We start from the raw sequence: 18,185 nt of genomic DNA, 5'->3' as shown, positions 1-18,185 counted from the left end.
TTTTACATCTTCAATTCAACCAATCACAGATGCAGATGAACAATGTAGTACTGTAGCAATTACTACTGAAAAAAATCCAATAAAAGTGGAACCAAATAGTTCAAAAGTGGACACTTTTGCTCAAGGGTCAACTCTGTTTTGAAACCTAGTTAGAGGACTGAAAAATACTTTAAGCATAGCATTTAAGATTGATTAAATAGCACTGCTGATGCCAATATTTTAAAGAGGTTTGAAGAACAATTAAGAATAATGTATTAACCTTTATGTGAGTAGTTCAATCTAGAGTCTTAGCAGAAACAAAAAAATGGCACTTTCAAATTGAGTAAATAGAGGAGAGTTTCAAAATGGATTCTTGTCAAAGCCATGGATCTGATGTAGGGAAACAGTAAGGGACAGCACAATATCCTAAGGCTAACAACAGTGGAGTTCTGCCACCGTCCTGAGTCCCATGGGAAACAGGTGAAGTGAGTTTCGAGAGAGCAGGAAGGCTCATTTTTGGGAGGTGTGACCTGCTGGATAGACAGCTAGCTCATAATAACCCCTGAGGAAAACTGACTGGGGCAATAAAAACCTGAAGATACTTTTTTCCCATTCGCCAAATCTCTTGGAGGACAAGCTACCGCTCAAAATCACCTGAATGCTAGAGAACAGGGAACCAACTGATTTAGCTTAGAACTCAGCCTCTCTCCAAAATGCAAACAGAGAAAGATGAATAGAGGTTCTGGAGGGGCAAACAAACTACCCACCATGGACTCTACTTTCCAAGACTGGAAGAATATGATCTATGTCCACTGTTTTCCAAGGTAGGCAGATAAATACTTTTTAATTAGTAAATACCATGTGTTGGTTCTGAGCTTCTATTTGATCCAAAATTACAATCTCTATCTTCTGTGTATCTAGTATATTCTCAAATAAAATGGAAAAACTATATTCTATTCACTCAGATAGAGTTCTCATTCACAGGTCTTGTTTTATCTTCCCTGGTTTAGAAAATTGAGTCTATGATCTAGTTTTTGGTCAATAAAAAATAAGTCATGAATGACTGAGATAGTTTTCTATGCAGCAAAAATTTTCAGATCACTCAATTCTCATTGCAGCAAAGGTAAAGGTATATATATATATATAATTATATATATATAATATAAATCTATATATTTATACATATAAATAAATTATAATAATAATTTTTATATATAGTAATACACATATAATATTTTTTCTCAGCACAGCAGATCCAAAGAAACACCTAAAGAGTATCTTCTCTTTTGGCTTTTAGGGAGTCAATCCTTTGGCACCAAATCTTACATGATCCATTTTACCACATTATTAATAAAGACAGATGTTTTGAATTGAGAATAAAACACAAGACAAAATGTGCTCTTGACCTTAAAATACTGGATCAAACTTCGACTGTATTGTAATGTTTTTTCATCCAGAGACATTTATTTTGGGATGCATTCCTGTTAGATTTCTGTCAAATGAATTGAAGTACTTTATTTGTCCCTTTGATGGTTAAATCTGAGCACTGCAGATTTAACATTTAACTGGACTTAACATTTCAACTCTGCATTCAGATGATTATATCTTTCCTTTTCTCCTTTGCTTTTCACTTCTCTTCTTTTCACAGCTACTTGTAAAGCCTCCCCAGACAGCCATTTTGCTTTTTTTGCATTTCTTTTCCATGGGGATGGTCTTGACCCCTGTCTTCTGTACAGTGTCACGAACCTCCACCAAGGGAACATTTCATGCAAAGATGGGCTCGATAAAGGACAGAAATGGTATGGACCTAACAGAAGCAGAAGATATTAAGAAGAGGTGGCAAGAATACACAGAAGAACTGTACAAAAAAGATCTTCACAACCAAGATAATCACGATACTGTGATCACTCACCTAGAGCCAGACATCCTGGAATGTGAAGTCAAGTGGGCCTTAGAAAGCACCACTATGAACAAAGCTAGTGGAGGTGATAGAATTCCAGTTGAGCTATTTCAAATCCTGAAAGATGATGCTGTGGAAGTGCTGCACTCAATATGCCAGCAAATTTGGAAAACCTCAACATTGGCCACAGGACTGGAAAAGGTCAGTTTTCATTCCAATCCCAAAGAAAGGCAATGCCAAAGAATGCTCAAACTACCACACAATTGCACTCATCTCACATCCTAGTAAAGTAATGCTCAAAATTCTCCACTCAAAATTCTCCAAGCCAGGCTTCAGCAATACGTGAACCATGAACTTCCAGATATTCAAGCTGGTTTTAGGAAAAGCAGAGGAACCAGAGATCAAATTGCCAACATCTGCTGGATCATCAAAAAATCAAGAGAGTTCCAGAAAAACATCTATTTCTACTTTATTGACTATGCCAAAGCCTTTGACTGTGTGGATCACAATAAACTGTGCAAAATTCTGAAAGAGATGGGAATACCAGACCACCTGACCTGCCTCTTGAGAAACCTATATGCAAGTAAGGAAGCAACAGTTAGAACTGGACATGGAACAACAGACCGGTTCCAAATAGGAAAAGGAGTGCGTCAAGGCTGTATATTGTCACCCTGCTTATTTAACTTATATGCAGAGTACATCATGAGAAACGCCGGGCTGGAAGAAGCACAGCTGGAATCAAGATTGCTGGGAGAAATATCAATAACCTCAGATATCCAGATGACACCACCCTTATGGCAGAAAGTGAAGAGGAACTAAAAAGCCTCTCGATGAAGGTGAAAGAGGAGAGTGAAAAAGTGGGCTTAAAACTCAACATTCAGAAAACTAAGATGATGGCATCTGGTCCCATCACTTCATGAGAAATAGATGGAGGAACAGTGAAAATAGTGTCAGACTTTATTTTTTTGGGCTCCAAAATCACTGCAGATGGTGATTTCTGTCATGAAATTAAAAGACGTTTACTCCTTGGAAGGAAACTTATGACCAACCTAGACAGCATATTCAAAAGCAGAGACGTTACTTTGCCAACAAATGTCTGTCTAGTCAAGGCTATGGTTTTTCCTGTGGTCATGTATGGATGTGAGAGTTGGACAGTGAAGAAAGCTGAGTGCCAAAGAATTGATACTTTTAAACTTTGGTGTTGGAGAAGACTCTTGAAAGTCCATTGGACTGCAAGAAGATCCAACCAGTCCATTCTAAAGGAGATCAGTCCTGGGTGTTCTTTGAAAGGACTGATGCTAAAGCTGAAACTCCAATACTTTGGCCACCTCATGTGAAGAGTTGACTCATTGAAGAAGACTCTGATGCTGGGAGAGATTGGGGGCAGAAGGAGAAGGAGACAACAAAGGATTAGATGGCTGGATGGCATCACCGACTCGATGGACGTGAGCTTGAGTGAACTCCAGGAGTTGGTGATAGACAGGGAGGCCTGGCGTGCTGCAGTTCATGGGGTAGCAAAGAGTCGGACAGGACTGAGTGACTGAACTGAACTGAACTGAACATTTCAACTGGGCTCAAAACAGGCAGAGAGTGCTAAGGTAGAAGGTATTTTTACCAAAGTATTGAAATGTAAATCTCATGTTAAAATGAACTAGCCTGACATGACATCTTAACTCTTGTCATTTTTATAAGAATTCAAATTAAAAAAAAAAAAAACTGTGCCAAATTACAGTTCTTCACAGTGGAATTCAGAGCTTATGCTTTGTTTTCATATTCTAGTCAATTTATTTTGTCATCCACTTAATTGTCATTTCAAACAGTAATCAGTTCTCTAATTTCCTTACCTACCTCCTTTACTCTCAACCTCCATGGTTTCTCTCCTAGAATGCAGACCTGAAGAGCTAAGAGATGCCTGAATAATTCCTTAGATGTCACATGGGCACTTACAACTTCATTTTAAAATACACCCTCTTTTTTTCTGGGATTCTCTATCTCATTAAATAACCTATCTATTATCCAGTTTTCAAGACAGAAATCTTGAAAGTTTTCAAGACAAAAGTCTATTAAATCATCACTCTTCATTACACTCTTCAGCCTCATAACCAATTGTTACAGGTTGGGTTCTCTGGGAAGCAAACTCTAAGGCAGAAACTAGCTTTCAGAAGTTTACTAGTAAGTGCGACTAGGATGGGAAGGAAGGGAGGGCATTGGAGGGAAAAGAAGGAAACAAGACTGTGTAGAGGGAATAGTTGGGCTGGGATGCTGTCCCCATCCCATTCCTATGGTTAATCATGGATGAATATTTATATCCCCACACTGATTATTCACTGGATGTGGCCATGTAGGAAGGGGTACAACCTTGGGCAAGGGAGATCTTCCCAGCTGAAGCTAGGGCTTTTTAGCAGCAGCACAGTCTAAAAAGTGGATTTGAATGGCACAGTATCCATCCTACCAACAAACCACCTCATTCTGTCATTTTGTTTCTTAATTAGCTCTCAAGTGATTCCAGTTCTTCATGTCCCTACTTCTACTACTCTGATTTGTTACTAACATTCCTCCCTTATATACAAGGTTTATACGTGTTTTTACTGTATCTAGTGTATTTCTCTTCTACTTTAATCTCCTTCCAACTGTGCCATCTTTGCAAATCATTTACTGGACCACTTTTATCGTGTGCTTAAAATTTTTCAATAGTCTCCTATTGCCTTTGTTATAAAGCAATTTCTTACCAAGATCAGTGAGGCTGTAGTGATCTGTATGTCTCTTCTTTAACATCCTGAAGCCACTTACTCCTTTATGATAACCTCTGTCAATGACTGAGAATATCAAGACTTTCAAATGGATCACATGCTCACTTTTCAGATTTTCCTTACATTGCTTCTGCCCTTGGGAATACATATCACCCATGTCCGTTCTTATGACTGGTTAGCTTACTCTTCCTTAGAGAAGTATTTCTTGAATCCTCAGACTAGCTTAGATTTTTCTGCCTCTGCTCCCTTGTGGTTGGTGTTCAGTTGCTAAATCATGCCCCACTCTTTGCAACCCCATGAATTATACCATACCAGACTCCCCTGTCCTCCATTGTCTCCGGGAGTTTGCTCAAATTCTTGTGCATTGAGTCAGTGATGCTATCTAACCATTTCATCCTCTGCTGCCTGCTTCTCCTCCTGTCTTCAATCTTTCCCAGCATTAGGGTCTTTTCCAATGAGTCAATTTTTCACATCAGTTGGCCAAAGTATTGGCATCAGTCCTTCCAATGAATATTCAAGGTTGATTTCCTTTAGAACTGACAGGTTTGATCACCTTGCAGTCCAAGGAACACTCAAGAGTCTTCTCTAACACCACTTTAAAAGGACTGGTGCACTGGGATGACCCAGAGGGATGGTATGGGGAGGAAGGTGGGAGGGGGGGTTCAGGATGGGGAACTCGTGTACACCCGTGGCAAATTCATGTTGATGTATGGCAAAACCAATACAATATTGTAAAGTACAAAAAAAAAAAAAAAGACAAAAAAAAAGTATCACTTCTTTGGCGCTCAGCTTTATTTACGGTCCAACTCTTACATCCCTATATGACTACTGGAAAAACCATAGATCTTTGACTATACAGATCTTTGTCAGCAAAGTGATGCCTCTTGCTTTTTAATATACCATCTAGGTTTGTCATAACTTTCTTTCCAAGGAGCAAACGTCTTAATTTTGCAACTGCACTCACTATCCACAGTGATTTTGGAGCCCGAGAAAATAAAATACGTCACTGCTACCACTTTTTCCCCTGCTGTTTGCCGTGATGTGATGGGACTGCATGCCATGAGCTTAGTGTTTTGAATGTTGAGTTTCAAACAACTTTTTCACTCTCCTCTTTCATTTTCATCAGGAGGCTCTTTTGTTCCTCTTTGCTTTCTGTATTTTTCCTATCATAATACTTTCCTATCATAAAAATGGTTTATAATTTTCTATCCTTACTAACTTAATTTGTGCCAATTGCCTGCCAATACTCTCATAAAAGCAGAACTTGCATTTGCCATAATAAGCAATATGGCCCAATATTGAGTCTTCATCTGCAGTCTTACTCTTATATAGCACCTGACTCCTATACATATTCCTAATAAATAAGAAAAAAAGGAAAAAGTTAAAACCAAGCACACAATAAGCAAAACATAACTCAAAATCTTTTGAATAAGTAGGTTTGAAGAGAGAATCAGTGACCTTGAAGGTGAATCAGAAGAAATAAACCCTAATCAATCACTGAGCAAAGTGAGTGAAACAGGCGTAATAGTTGGGTAAGACATAAGGAAGATCTAGTGAGATAGTCTCAGATAAGTATAATTGAAATCTCAGAAAAAGAAAAGAGAGAAGAAAAGCAGCAGCAATATGTGAAGACATAATAGAGGAGAATTCTACCATGATAAATGACACAAAAGTTAAGAAGGTATGTTTGATCCAAGAGATCCAAGTAATTGATCCAAGTGACCCAAGTAATTCTGACCTAATTACATTTAACTGATATTCCTAAAAACCTGAAACAATAACAGAGCATAAAAGAAGCTAAAAACACACACACACACAAATATTTTCAAAAGAGCAATAATTGGACTGAGAGCTGAATCCTCAGCAGAAGTAATAAAATAAAATAAAAACAATAACATATACTCTTATAGTACTAAAATAAAATAAATAAAACTTTAGATTGCTGTACCCAGAAAAACAAAATGATAAAAACAAGCATCTTAAAAAATTAATGTGAAATAAACTTATCTTCATATAACTAAAAATTATGAGAATATTATCCAACAGACAAAATTAATTACAAGGAGTATTTTTTAAGTGGAAGGGAAATAATTTCAGATGGAAAATCATAGATATAAGAAAGAATAAAGAGCAATAAAAGTAGTCAATATCAAGGTGAGTCTAAATAAAGATTGACTATATCAAACAATAATGTCTTAGGCTAGATATATAGAGAGAAATAAAATTAAAATACTTATCAACTGCTTATAGATGAAATGTAGCAGTAAAAGGAGTTAAAAGTATTAAGTCCCTTAGTTTTTTAAGGTATAAGTGCCAATTAATTTAGACTAAGTCAAGGATATCGTATTCCTAAAGTATTTACAAAAATAATAATAAAAAGTAATTTTCACCTAACAGAGAAAAAAATGGAACCAGATAAATATGTATTCTACCCCAAAGAAGCAGAAGGTGAAAACAAGATAAGAGAGAGGAGAAATAAATAGAAAGCAAATAGGAAAATGACAGATTTTAGAACAACTATATCAATAGAATTAATGCTTATAAGTGGACTAAGTGTTCTAATTTAAGGTGACTCACATGGTAAAGCATCTGCCTGCAATGCGGGAAACCTGAGTTCGATCCCTGGGTTGGGAAGATCCCCTGGAGAAGGAAATAGAACCCACTCCAGTACCCTTGCTTGGAAAATCCCATGGATGGAGGAGCCTGGTAGGCTACAGTCCATGGGGTCGAAAAAAGTTGGACACGACTGAGAGACTTCATTTTTTTTTTGTAAGACTCAGAAAATAATAATATACAACCTACAAAAAGCATTTTTTACTTTTTTGTTTTTTTTACAACAGAGCTCCAAAGAGCTAATCTTTTCAAATTAATCAATTAATTTATTTATTTGTTTTTGGCTGCATCATGCAGAATGGCAGGATCTTAGTTCCCCCACCAGGGATCAAACACACACCTCTGCAGTGAAAGTACAGAGCCCCCAACCACTGGACCACCAGGGAAGTCCCACAAAGCATTTTTAAAAATATATAGGTCCTGCAATGTTGAACTTAAAAATTTGGAAAAAGATATAGAATACAAACACTAACTGAAAGAAAGCTTTTAAGTTATATCAGTATCAGACAAAGCAAACTTTAGTACAAAACAATCATTATTAAAAATAAAGTCAGACACATCAAATGGTAAAAAGTTACCCACTAGGATTATAAAGATATAAGATATACATTTGCACACAATGTTATTGTCTCAAAATTTGTGAGACAAAAAATAACATATGTATGGAAGAGAAATAGACAAATACATGATAAGGGGATATTTTAATGCAAGTTATTCACTAGCTGATAGAATAAATATAAAAGAGAAAACCAGTAAATATAGAAAAAAATTTAACAATGTGGTTAGCAAACTTGATCCAACTGAAATATTTGCAACACCTGTAGAAATACCTTCTTTCAAAAATTCTTGGAATATCCATGCTTAGTCACTCAGTCATGTCTGATACTCTTTGTGACCCCATGGACTGTAGCCCACCAGGTTCCTCTGTCCGTGGGGATTCTCCAGGCAAGAATACTGGAGTGGGATGCCATGCCCTCCTCCAAGGAATCTTCCCAACCCAGGGATGGAACCCAGGTCTCCCACATTGCAGGCAGATTCTTTACCAACTGAGGCACCAGGGAAGCACTGAAATATCCATAGAAAATGATTAAACAAAGTAATTTAGAGCACACACTCTTGGCATTTCCTACTAAAGTTGAAGTAACATGTCCTACTTTATGACAAAGGAATTCCACTCAGTATTACAATGTTTTAAAAATCATACAGAGAAGCATCAAAAAGATACATGCAAAATTACTCATAGCAGCAGTATTCCTAATGGTCAAGAACTGTGGAGAATCCAACAGCAAAAGGATGGCTATTAACTGAGAACACATTTATATATTAGAATAGAGATCCAACCAGTCCATTCTGAAGGAGATCAGCCCTGGGATTTCTTTGGAAGGAATGATGCTAAAGCTGAAACTCCAGTACTTTGGCCATCTCATGCGAAGAGTTGACTCATTGGAAAAGACTCTGATGCTGGGAGGGACTGGGGGCAGGAGGAGAAGTGGACAACAGAGGATGAGATGGCTGGATGGCATCACTGACTCGATGGACGTGAGTCTGAGTGAACTCCGGGAGTTGGTGATGGACAGGGAGGCCTGGCGTGCTGCGATTCATGGGGTCGCAAAGAGTCGGACACGACTGAGCGACTGATCTGATCTGATCTGATATGGTAATGAAAATAAACAAACTACAGCCAAAAGCAACAACATATTTAAATATTACCAACCTAATATTTATCAAAAGAACTCAGTCAGGGATAATGTATATTAATACTATATGCTTCCATTTGTACAAAACTCAAAAACTAAAGAATAGTATTAGAAATTGGCATTATCATCAGTTTTTTCAGAGGCAGGCACGAAATAGTGAATGAAGGTAGAATGGGTGCTGGTAATATTCCATTTCTTGAACTGGGTGATGATTACACAGATGCTCTCTTTGTGATAATTCAACTCCACAAATAAATTTTTTCTACATTCTTTTCATATATGTGTTATATATTAGGTTTATATATAGGAATGTATAATTATATATAAGGGAAAATATATATGCATAATCAGAATATGGAGTATGCTATGACACGACTTTCATTAATTGAAATAAGCATACTATCAACCTCTATGGCAACTGACAAATTTTTTCAGCACTTGACCTTGACAAATAAAGGTGTCTCAATCTCTTCCTCTTAAAAATAGTCTATTTTGCGTAGTTAGATTAGAAATAGTACCAGCTGTTGTCTCTTCTTTGGCCCAGATCCCTCCCCTGACACAATAATCAAGCATCTCCTCTAAATTAATATTGAACAAATATTTAAAGGCTATGATATTTAACCAGTGCTAAAACAGTAGACTTCATAATACATCTACATGACTTAATTGAGACTATATGTATAAACGATCTCATGTACCTATTCTATTCCCCAAATCAATATTATTTCCCTTAAAGTGCAGGTTTCACATCTAACTTTCCTTTTATTTTTATTTCCTTGCCTAAAATAATTTACTCTACAGACTAGGTATTCATTAGGTTTTTGTGAATATTAACCATTATCATATGCTTATAAGGTAAAATATCAGTATTTACAGGCTTCCCTGGTGGCTCAAATGGTAAAGAATCTGCCTGCAATGTGGGACACTCGGGTTCGATCGCTGGGTCAGGAAGATCCCCTGGAGAAGGGACTGGCTACCCACTCCAGTATTCTTGCCTGGAGAATTCCATGGACAGCTACAGTCCATGGGGTCAGAAGAGTCAGACTTGACTCAGTGAAATCCATATATATCTCCAAGTTAAATAAGAGGAAAATAAAATTTTGAGAGCTAAACTAAACTACCCATGAGCACACAGATAGAAAATGGCAGAGTTCATATTCAGAGTCTGACTCTATAGCTAAAGTTCTACCCAGCAAGTTCTGCACTGTCCCTAAGCAGAAAGTTAGGGACTCAGATCTTATTTTTTCTTTATTCCTCGCGTTAAGACTCAAGAACATGTTAACAAGAGACAGTCAAAGAAAAATCCCCTCTCCAAAAGAGATTTGAATCAATTTTTTTACACATCTCAACCCACTCTGATACTCAGAGTTCTTTCTTGTAAAACTGTTTGGTTTATCATGCGAAGAATTTCCAGATGAGTCCCTACTATTGATCTCCAGACATGTCCCAGACATATTCAAATCTTCAGTGACAGTTTATGCTAAAATATGTGAATCTCTCACACATAAAAAAGAAATTTGTTTTTCTACCCCCAGAATAGAAATTTAACATTGCCTCATGTGAGTTATTCTTATATTCTTATTAAAAAATCATCTTTGTATGTGTGTCTCTCTTTCCCTCTAACTGGTGAATTTCTTAAGAGCAGAATGTTTATTCTGACTGTCTAATCATATTCAAAGCACTTAACACAGTGCCTAGTACAAATAAGCACTCAGTTAATGTTTTTGTTCAATCTTTCATAGAAATGAAGAGAATTAAATCCACTCAAAAGAACAACAGGAAAATCCAGTGTTGTGTCTTTATTATTAAGATTAATTTATTTGGCTTAGTTTAGGCTAAATAATATAGGTCATTTTTCAATTTTCACCTGATTATCATGTTTCAGCATATTAAAAAAAAGAATGCTGAAGATTGCCCCTAGTAATATGTGTGGAAATATCTCCTTGAGCAATTATACTTGCAAGGTTTTTCCACTTTTACCCTAAGATTTGGTAGCAGATGGAAAAAAGAGGGCCAGTAATAACAGTTGCTAGTGGTAACATATCATGAGGACAAACAAGAAGGAGATCCTGGGAAGTAGCATGAAGAAAACCAAAGAGTTAAGAAAGGATATCAAAGTAAAAATAGAATAATTTAGAAATCACCATCTTTCATTCAATGGATATCCTGGTAGTCAAAGTCCACAAACAGAAGCTGCTTGAGCCAAGACTTCCTTTGAAACCACATCTATTTCATGGAAACTAATTTTTTAAATGCTCAGTGGTTTAGGAACATGAAGAGTCAGTTTACAAATCATTATCCACTTCATGAAAAGAAAAAGAAATCATCAAGAACCTAGGTTTTTAAAACCAAATAATGGAGTTAGACATTAAGTCATGTGACAAATTAGAGGGGCACCAGAGTAATTTCAACACAGTCAAATCATCAGCCTTCAGTCCTCATAGTGATTATGCTCTCAGCTTACATACATCTCCACATTACTGTGGTGTCTTAATAACATCTGTTAAAAATCCTGACATGTTAGTAATGTGAGGAGAGAACATCCTTCAGTGTACCTATGCCAATAAGCAAATGTCTGTTCTAGTTACTGAGGTTTTTAGCCTTTCCAACTATATATAGCTCATACTTCTCTGTTCTCCTGACTTCAGAATGGAGTGTATTAGGTAGCTCAATGAAAATAAGCAAGTTGTGATTATTGATCATTTCATAGGTTGATTTGAAAACCCAGGTCTATGATAAAATGTTCTAATATCCATGAGGCAAGCATGCATTAAATATGGACTTGGTATGAGAGGTGCATTAAATTTATCTTAAATATTACATGGCCATCTTGTTATTTGTTAAGATTTTTTTATTTTCCATTGCTGATATTAAGAAATTATACAGTTATTGTATATTCCATCCCAAATATAATAGCGCTTTCCCCTAGAATGCACACTTTCATCCACAGATACCTCTCTGTGGTTCTCATCACTGAGTACTGTACATATCCTTCATATCTTAACTCATGTACCTCCTACGTTATGAAACCACCCTCCACCCTCCAGGCAAAGGCAATTAAGTGACTTCCTTCATGCTCTCCCTGAATTTACAGCAGCCATAGCACTTGTTATAAGAGTGTGCTTATTTTTCTCTTCTCTTGGATTAAGTTTCTCAAATGCAGAACTGGCTTGTTTAGCCTAGCTCTGGAACATAGTTGAGAAATTTTTTTTAGAATTTGTTAAATGAGCCAATCTGCCTTCTGGATCTTATCTCATAATACCTCACCCCAGTACCACATATGCATTTCATTATGCTTCAGGCACAGAGGAATAGTTACCATTTCATATTTTTTGTTACAGTAGTTTGGTTCAAAGAGGTGTTTCAGTCTGCGTGGCCCATCTCTTGGCTATGACAGAAGACATTCATTGATAGACAATACAGAACTGTTCTCTTGTCTTTAATGAACTCTAGGGAGTTGCCTCGGTTGCCAGAGTCTCTTCCATCAGAGTGTCTTTATTTGCATCACTGCCTAGTCCTACATTAACTTGCAGTTACTTAGAAAAAGATCAACCATTTAATTTCTCTGCTGATACTTTCCAATGTGCACATTATCTGAGAGAGAGAACAATTTGCTCAAAACTCAAAACAATCTCTACACTTTACTGGGTATGTGTTTTGGAGCTGATCATTTATCTTCACTTTGTCTCGAGTCCTCAATTGAAAATTCATGAGATAATTTGATTAATGAGAGTAACCACCTCAAAATACTACCTATTTTATAAAATTCAATTGAATGTGAAACTATCATGATAGTCATCATTTTATTGAATACATACTAAGTATTTACGTTTGCTTTACATACATTATTAAATTTAATCATTCCTACAGTATTACAGAGTAAGTATTGGTATCCACTTTCTACAGAAATACGTGTATGTGTGTGTAGGAGACTATATCTTCTTGAGGATCTAGTCTTTTCAAAAATATTGATGTGCTGTATTCTATTTAATGTTTATCCAAAAGATACATCCCCTCAAGATGGAATTCAAGGCAAATGTAAGGTATTATTATCATGTGACCAAAATATATTAATCATCAGAATTTAAACCACAGAACAAAATCCTGTTTCATAATTTATCTAAAAAGTACATCCCCAGATAGAAGTGAAACCTGTAAAGATACAAATTTAGCTCACGATTTGCATTTTTTCCTGAAATTCAGCCAAGTCTGGAGTGCAAAACAACCATACCTGGTTTCTCTATTAATAAGATCTATGTAATAGGAAGTAAGACAACTGTTTTTTTGAAGGCAAATTAGTTATGGAATTAAACGAAATTCCATCAGTCCAGTTCAGTTGCTCAGTCATGTCCAATTCTTTGCGACCCCATGGACTACAGCACTCCAGGCTTCCCTGTCCATCACCAACTCTAGGAGTTGCTCAAACTCAGGTCCATTGAGTCGGTTCCATAATTCTAATTAAATTCCACAATTATAACTTAATATTTAGTTAATAAATTAAGCTTTTCACATTAGTTCTTTCCAAACCCTACCCCTGTACTTTCTTCACATATCTTACTCCATACTGGTGAAGAAAACAATAACTTCTATCCCTTTGTCAGAAGGAGTATGAGTGAAGGTGATTCCAGATAGGACACATTCCCTGTAACTGAAATAGAGCTAGAAATGGGAAACTTTTACCTTGATAACTTGCAAATAGAGGAAAGATCCCACAAGTCAGGAATCAAAGATTAAAATTTAATGAAATTTAAAAACCAAATAGTCTTTCCAAATAATAAGGTGACCAGTGACAATGAGTAACAAAACTAACTTGTGATTTGAGAAACCAGAAAAACTAAGGATAAAAAGTTGTGGAGGAGACAAAACGGAAGTGATCTGGAAATGCTCCTGAAATGGAGCAAGGTTGAGGTCTGGTAACCAAACCCAAGGCAGGTAAGGGTTTTGTATGTCAGCAGCATCTGATAGAACCTCAGAAGAACAGAAGAAGAACTCATTCTTCTTATTAGGAGATATGAGCAATATGCCAGAAATAAAACCACCTTTTACATTTGTTTCCATGTATTAGTTTAAATCTACTTATCCTATTTACAGGGTCCTTAGAAGCAAATTCCTTCTTATAGTAGGTGCAAACCTATCTTTTAAAATAAGCATTTGGAAAGTCAAAGTTTTTTCTCTGCCCCAATAAGGGCATGTTGATAGAGAAAACAAGGTTTTTGAGAAAGTAAAAGCCATTTTTTAAGATATTATGTTTTGATCCCAGAATCAGTATTTTTAAATGAGCTAAAAAAAAGTCCTAAATTAAAAACCAATTTTTGCTTACTGAGTTAATTCAATCAATAAAACTTTAATGTTAAGACAGTAAATGTAGAAAAACATTTCCAACAGACACATTTCAGAGTAGTTTGATATACCAATAGCCCTTGCATCGGTAGAGAGCTTTCTCCTTGGGATCTTGAATTCTTTGGACCAAAGTAAACAGACACTGGGCCAGATTCTACAGCCCTGCCTCCAATTTTTCCTTCCTTAATCTAGCCAGCCCTGTTTCTAAAAAGAGATTTTTATACACATATGTGATCAGTATATCCTCTTCCATATACTTTGTCTTAATATTTGCAGATGCTTTCTTCATCCTAGCAAGTTTCCCAAAAGAAAAGAAAGAATGAAAAGATACTTTCTAGATAACTTGCTCTAGGTAAAAGGGTGAGTAGAAATTATTTATATTTAAGAGGCTTATGATACGTAGTTAGAATATAGACTGTGAACACATCAGGTTTGAATCCTCCCCCTGCTCCCTCCACCCCACCACTTACCACTTACTAGCTGTGACCTCTCTTAAGGCATTTAAACATTCCATAGCAAAGTTAGTGCTTTGCAAACTTATGGCTAATAATAATAATATCATCTCTTAAAACTACCTGAAGATGAAACAAGATAAAGAACTTGACACTATTAGCAGAGTGCTGACTCTGAGGAAGAATTAAACAAATGTTAAGGATTATTATGATTATTACTAGACACCTATTTTGGTAATATGGAAATGAGCTATTCTTTGTTCCAATTTCCTTTTCCTTAATCAAAATATCACCCTTCGGTCCACAGGAATGGGGATGGGGGATCATGAGGCTTTTAAATAATCATAACCAAATAGATAATTAGATAGATAATTTTTCTTCAATGAGACAAAGTTCAATAAATCATAATTATTTAATAAGGTTGTGCTCAAAGATCCATGAATAAAATAATTAAGAGAAATATGTTATTGGAAGTTTTGTTGCTTAACAAACTCAAATCTTGAAAAAGTGTTTTAAAACTTTTAATAACTGAACTAGCTAAACATTATTTTTAATTTTTAATTAAGTAATCTTTAATGCAGTAATAGTTAACTTCAATGTTCGTCATTTTGAGTGATTTTTACTTCACTCTGTTTTATGTAAATAATGAAAGTAATTTTTCTTCCAATGATTTAACCTACTTTTGTTGTTATTTCATACTAGACTTTAAATATAGTAAAAAATAAATATGAGATTTTAGTGCCCCAGTACTGCTCAGAGAGGACTGGATAAAGCTGGAAATTATTATGGGACAGACTGGGAACAAGGATGGCTTTGCTCACAGCCTTGATTTCCACTGTCAACTCTGCAAAATGAAATTCCACAACTTAATTTTCAAGTTCATTACCATTTTCACAATTATAATTAGATTTAAGGCTAAAGTGTATGCTTTAGTGAGAGGTATATAGTTCTGCTTCACATTGACAGGTAAGTGAATTCTAATATCTTGCAGACTAGTGAGTGAGAGTTTATTGCAGATAATGAACAAGATTCACAAATGCTGAAACAAAGGCTCAATGTGAAGAGTAAGAAAGAACATTTGGGGACTTCCCTCGTGTTCCAGTGGTTAAGAAGCCACACTTCCAGTGTGAAGGGCACAGGTTTGATCCTTGGTCGGGGAACTAAGATCCTACATGCTGGGTGGCATAGACAAGAAAATTTTTTTGAAAAACAGAATTTTTTAATATACTAAAAAATATAAAGGAAGAAGGCTAAGCACATTTTATTTCTTTTTTAATATAAATTTATTTATTTTAATTGGAGGTTAATTACAATATTGTATTGGTTTTGCCATACATCAACATGAATCCGCCACAGGTATACACGTGTTCCCCATCCTGAACCCCACTCCCTCCTCTCTCCCCGTACCATCCCTCTGGGCCGTCTCACTGCATCAGCCCCAAGCATCCAGTATCATGCATCTATTCAAGAAAATAGCTCATGGTGATAATTATAAGTAAGATATATTAAGAATGGACTTTACAGCTTCATTTTTTTTTTACATCGACGGACCCTGAAAAATAATATGGATCTTGAATATTAAAAAAGTTACTTTTGTTCCTTTACAATCATAATAGCATAGACCTTGAAGGCTTTTTCTAGTCTTAACTTGCAGATGGTAAGATACATCCTTATTCAGAAAACATGTGCACATACTTAATGTTAGGGTGAGACCCGTCAGTCACTCTTCAGGCACCCTGGAAACGAAAATAATATGACAGAAGGTAAATCTCTCAAATCATGTTTAAAATATGCTTCCATAAAACTGTTCTTACACTATTTGTATAGCACTAATCACATTGAAATGTCGTTATTTTTCAAATTAACACTCTTCTCTGCAAGACCTTAAGTTACTTGAGAATGCGGGCTATCCCATACAAATTCTTTATCCTACACTTTGACTTTCTAAGGACCTGGTCCACAAAAGACTCTAAGGAAATATTTGTGGAAATGAACACCCTACGCTGTAGTCAATGTAAGCACATTTGCAGATAAGCGGTTACCTGACTTAGTGAGTCAAAGACATTTGAAAACTGGAAAATGCCGTAGGGGTCACTTGAAAAAGCTCCTTATTTCACAGAGAAGGAACTAGAAGCCCAGAAAATATAAGACTTGTCCAGGGCCTGTACAGGACAAAGACAATCTTACTCTTCAATCCCAACTATGCCAGTCCAAGGAAGACCAAATGGTAGCCAGGGGTAATTTTTCCAGGGAGTATCTTACGTCTAATATGCAAAGGGAAAACCTGTGGGATATTCCTAAATTAAATCATGCTAGCAGCTGGAAGTTCAGTTTTGTAGAGGCCGTTTTGTAGACGTAAAGATTCTGTGTGTAGAAAAAGATAACTTACTTGCCTCCACTAAGTATCTACTGGCCTCCAGTGCACAAAGTTATAAAAACATTAAAAACGCTAGAATATGTGTTTGTGTGTCTAACAGAAGGAGAGAAAATGAAAGAAAGAGAACAAGACTGGATGAGAAATATTCCCCCCAGAGTTATATTAATTTTGGGAAAACATAAAAATAAACAATAGCATTTAGTCATAAATATCTTTTAAAAACAAAAAGGAAAATATTACCTTTACTAATTCCTAATTTTTATGGCTAAAACCTATTGCTATTCCAGCTAAAATTGTCACTTGTCACTTTCTTGGCACAATGCACTTTCTCTATCAATAAAAAGTGACGGCCAAGAATCTGGCCTCTGAACCAAACTGAATCTGTTGACTAACCTAAATATATCTCAGTTTCCTTATTTTCAAAATGAATATAATAAAAGAATTAACCTCAGAGTATTGTTGTGATGATTTTAAGTAAGCTGATACAATCCCAAAAAAGGGCAACGCCAAAGCATGTTCAAACTATTGCACAAGTGCACTCATCTCACACCCTAGTAAAGTAATGCTCAAAATTCTCCAAGCCAGGCTTCAGCAATACGTGAACTGTGAACTTCCAGATGTTCAAGCTGGTTTTAGAAAAGGCAGAGGAACCAGAGAGCAAATTGCCAACATCCGCTGGATCATGGAAAAGCAAGAGAGTTCCAGAAAAACATCTATTTCTGCTTTATTGACTATGCCAAAGCCTTTGACTGTGTGGATCACAAGAAACTGTGGAAAATTCTGAAAGAGATGGGAATACCAGAGCACCTGACCTGCCTCTTGAGAAACCTGTACGCAGCTCAGGAAGCAACAGTTAGAACTGGACATGGAACAACAGACTGGTTCCAAATAGGAAAAGGAGTACGTCAAGGCTGTATATTGTCACCTTGCTTATTTAACTTATATACAGAGTACATCATGAGAAACGCTGGGCTGGAAGAAGCACAAGCTGGAATCAAGATTGCCGGGAGAAATATAAATAACCTGAGATATGCAGATGACACCACCTTTATGGCAGAAAGTGAAAAGGAACTAAAA

General features: G+C 36.2%; 1 protein-coding gene across 3 annotated transcripts in view; it reads right to left on the bottom strand.

Moving 5' to 3' along the window:
- Positions 1 to 18,185, bottom strand: part of LOC109562705 (histone H2B 1/2-like) — a 59,573-nt gene that overhangs the window by 9,239 nt on the left and 32,149 nt on the right. Inside the window, exon 3 of one of the 3 annotated variants that reach the window (XR_011566731.1) lies at positions 6,740 to 16,467. The exons of the other annotated variants lie outside the window; for them this stretch is intronic. The gene's annotated coding sequence lies outside the window, so the exon portion shown is untranslated. Of the gene's footprint in view, positions 1 to 6,739; positions 16,468 to 18,185 lie in introns of those variants that run through there. 3 annotated transcript variants of the gene reach the window in all.

Source organism: Bos indicus, chromosome 1, assembly GCF_029378745.1.
Source record: "Bos indicus isolate NIAB-ARS_2022 breed Sahiwal x Tharparkar chromosome 1, NIAB-ARS_B.indTharparkar_mat_pri_1.0, whole genome shotgun sequence".
In the NCBI taxonomy this organism is placed as follows: Eukaryota; Metazoa; Chordata; class Mammalia; order Artiodactyla; family Bovidae; genus Bos; species Bos indicus.
The sequence above is the reverse complement of the archived record's forward strand: the minus strand, read 5'-3'. Positions and strand labels throughout refer to the sequence as shown.